The sequence below is a fragment of the Solanum pennellii genome, chromosome 10 (genome assembly GCF_001406875.1).
Source record: "Solanum pennellii chromosome 10, SPENNV200".
NCBI classification, from domain to species: Eukaryota; Viridiplantae; Streptophyta; class Magnoliopsida; order Solanales; family Solanaceae; genus Solanum; species Solanum pennellii.
The window spans coordinates 67,273,518-67,278,215 of NC_028646.1; positions in this window are offsets into that span (position 1 = coordinate 67,273,518).

The window sequence follows — 4,698 nt, forward strand, 5'->3', positions numbered from 1 at the left end:
TTTGTATTATAGTGAATGTCTAATTATGTGGAGTCCTCGTAGGATATGGTTAGGAATCCTACTTGGGGACCAAGTAAGGTTTTCCCTATAAATAAAAGGTTTTCCTTCATTGTAAATAAGATTGGTGAAAGATCGATCAATTCTGAATATACTTCAAGAGTCTTTTCTCTTCTCCCTACTTTCTTCTTCTTCTAAATTTATATAATTTTATAACACGTTATCAGCACGATTGTTCTATTCTTAAAGAATGATGAAGAAGACGGGAAAAGTGCGAAAGAGATCTTGCATAAGTTATGCAATAAGGTTCTTATATCTTCAAGGTATGATTTATCTTTATGTTATAATTATTTATGTAACAGATCTGGAGGTACCATCTAAAGTAAGTATTTAAAGAGACTTGTCGACTTTCTATACATTTAATTTTAATCGACTGGGAAGAAAATTCCTTAATTTATTTTAATAATTAAATAAGCACAATTTAGTGAAAGGTATGTTTTCAACCTTTATATGAGGTATGTGATCTATTAAGCTATATTTATTAACTACTAATGTTGATTATAATAAATCAATAATCTCAATTTTGTGTGTAATTATAATGTACGATCATATTGATGATCATCAAAAGTGATAAAATTATAATTATTTTGAAGGTTTGAGGTTGAGCCTCATTATGGGTAAGACGATAGATTTAAGTTTTATCGCACCAAAAGAATAAGACGATGAATTTATGTCCAATCGCAAAAAGAGGGTAAGACATTGGGTTAAAGTCCTGATGCACCATGATGATACGATATTGGGTTCAAGATCCATCAATTTATGACCTAAAACATTTTTATATGGATAAGACATTGAATGTGAGTCTAAATGCACCATATTAATAATATAATAATGACTAAAGAAAAACTAATGTGTTTTCGATGAGAAGTCATGAAATTTACTGAATTTGCTACATTACATAAAGTGAATGTGGTTGTAGTGCATAATATGTCTGAAAGAAAACAAGTGATTGAATAATGCACATAAATATGGAATAAGGTACTAAAGCTATCATAATTTGATAAGCTCACATGTTTGTGTTCCATTCATGAAGAATGAGAACTTCTGATAAATGCTAAAATATGGATACATTCTCTAAATGGAATGAGGTGTAAGCCACCATGCTAGTCATGAGAAAGATTGCGACCTTGGTCAATGATGTGGTATCACCAAGAATGTCTCTAAGAAGACACGTATTATAGAAAAGTTTCATGTTTTATCTTCGGGCTTGTATTGGACAAGAATTAATACAATTGAGGCACATTCTATGGTAAATAAGAAATTTACTAATTCCTATACTTTCTTAGTTTGACACGATTGTCTGGGACATCGTTAGTCTATAATGTTTAGACAAACTATGGAAAATTAAAATGGACTTTCATGGAAGAAACCAAAAATTCTTTTAGATGGTGAATTTTCTTGTACAACTTGTTAGCAAGGCAAGCTAATTGTGAGACCACCATAAACGAAAGTTGAGATTGAGTTTTCTGCGTTGTAGGAACATATACAGATATTTATGGACATAGTCATCCACCAAGTGGATTGTTTAGATATTTAATGATCCTAACAAATGTTTCTTCTATATGATCTCATGTATGTCTAGTATTATCTTGCAACTTGATGTTTGCAAAAATGTTGGCACAAATAATATGTTTACATGCACAATTTTCTTCAGATAAGTTCATTCAATGATGGAATCACGACTTACCTAAAGGGTAAAGTAATTGAGAAGAAATAAATCTAAAAATTACTCTTGGAGTAATAAAATTGAAATATACTCATATAATAGTAAATCAGAAATTTACTAAAGCAAAAGGCACATGGCGTAGTAAACTTGGAGTTTACGAGAACTACTAATTTTATTAGTTGGCATGAATAATTTGGTCATCCCAAAGATGTACATACTGATTAATTGACATACATTGAAAAACTAGAAGATTCTTCCAGAATTCTTTACGCTGCTTGTTCTCGTGATAAAGTTGATTGGATCAACTAAAGTTGGGACTAAATCCCTAAATTCTGAAAAGTATAAAAGGTGAATATGGGCCCGTTTACCTATCATGTGATATGATAAAAAGATGCATCAATAAGATAATCACATGTGCGTTTGTTGTCAACTTGCAGTTTGACATTCGCAAAATTGTTTGTGCAAGATAATTGAGCTAAAAGCACAACTTTCAGAATATGAAATCAAGATAATTCATCTTGATAATATTGATAAATATATAAGATGATGTGACATTAAATGTCTCATATAGTGAATCATTGCTTATGAAAATAAAGTTTCATATGTTGATCTGAAATATGATATTACATACAAACATAATTGTATGAATCAAACCAATAAGTTATGATCAATCTTTTCTGTTAATTGGTTTATGGTCAGGGACCAAATATTTTTCATCTGATAATTTTGATGTGCAATATGTGATTAATGAATATACTATGATGCACAAAGATAGACTCTCCAAAAGATTGAGATATATGTTAGGTTGTCTAACATAAGGGGGAGATTAGAAGCAACACAAAAGTTGTAAATACTCCTATTGAATGTCCCTTAAGGATAAAGTCTATGACATACATGAAGCATGATAGACTAATCAATTCTAAATAAAATAATCCTTGAAAAAGGGGGAGGATTAAAGAACCACAATGATCATAATAAGGAGACAATGTGCTCTTGGAGAGCCTACGACATAACACTTTATGAAACCTCATGAGAGGGGTAGCTACTTAAAAATAATGAAGTGATGAGATCTCAATAAGTTTTGTCGTATTGTGAATCGATACAAAATCGTATATCTTTGACGATATCTTAGATATAATAGCACGCAATATTGTAAAAGATTATGAGGATATGAATTCTACATCTATTAAAGCATGTTTGTGCAGAAATAATTATCAAGTGAAAAGTGGAATGATGCATCTTGGTAAGCGTAAAGCTTATTTGACTTGCAATCTAGGCACTAGAAGATGTCATACATCTAATATTGAAGGTTGTTACTTGACAAAATTGATATTAAAATATCCAATGGGTTCAAAATATAAAGCATATACAAGTTTTTGGAAAACTTGTTTATCATCCTCATAAGGATTAAATCGCTTCAAAATGCATGAAGCATATACAAATATTGTTATGCAAGTTGATAACTAGAATTGAAACTCTTGAAGAGTTTTCAAAAGGCAATAGATTATTTGCTTAAAGAAGTTAAAGTAAGGAACTTGCAGAAATATTTGATCTTGAAGTGAAGATTCATAAAAGCAGATAGAAGAAATCATATTTCGTCAAGATTTTTCTACACTAATGAGCTCCAAAGAATGGTGATATCAACATGTAAGAGGTATGTTCAAGTAATAGTATAGTTGATTTATTCACCGTGTCTCTACCAACTACAACTTTCAAGAAGATGATGCACAAGCTTGGAAAACAAAGATTCTAGTCTCTGAATTGATGTTGTCATTATGTGGAGTTAATACGCGATGTACTCTTTTTTCCTCACAAGGTTTTGTCCCACTGGGTTTTCCTTGTAAGGTTTTTAATGAGGCATCCATAATGCGTATTATTAGATATGTGAACTATTTTTCCTTCACTAGATTTTTTTTCCTACTGGGTTTTATCTAGTAAGGTTTTAACGAGGCACATAATCTACCGACATTCAAGGGGGAGTGTTATAAACAATTTGTATTATAGTGAATGTCTAATTATGTGGTGTAGGACATGGTTAGGAATCCTACTTGGGGACCAAGTAAGGTTTTCACTATAAATAAAGGGTTTACCTTCATTGTAAATAAGATTGGTGAAAGATCGATGAATTCTGAATATACTTCAAGAGTCTTTTCTCTTCTCCCTACTTTCTTCTTCTTCTAAATTTATATAATTTCATAACATATATATATATCGAATTACAATGGAAATATTGAAATAACGAGTAATTAAAGATAAAAGAAGAATGAGATGAGGACTTAGATTCTAGAAGAAGAGGAGAAGACAAACATTTCTTCAATATGCATAAACCCTTCTTTCTAACTCATTTTGTCTTTAAACAAAATGCTAATTGGGCCTGGATCCCAAATAAAACACTTCAATATTTTACTCGGCCCAATTTCATTTCTTAGTTCTAACTAATAGGCCCTAATAGAGCTGGCTTGGTTCACAACATACACACCAATGTAACAAACCGAAATCCTTACTATATTAATAAGAGCACTAGAACAGGATTACAACCTTAAGATTCTAATTGAAATAATCAAACTACCGAATTACAATGGAAATATTGAAACGAAGAGTAATAAAAGATAGAAGAAGAATGGAGATGAGGACTTAGATTCTAGAAGAAGAAGAGGACAAACATTTTCTTCAATATGCATAAACCCTTCTTTCCAACTCATTTTGTATTTAAACCAAATTATAATTGGGCCTGGATCCGAAATAAAACACTCCAATATTTTACTCGGCCCAATCATATTTCTCAGTTCTAACTCATAGGCCCTAATAGAGCTAGCTTGGTTCACAACAATACACCTGTCTCCAAAAAGAACCTTGTTCTCAAGGTTCGAGTCAGGATTCATCATCGGGCAATATGGAGTATAATACACTCGGCTAGAACAGGCAAAACTGTGTAGGAACCATATTATAATTTGGTTGGCCGCTTGGAGAAGTCT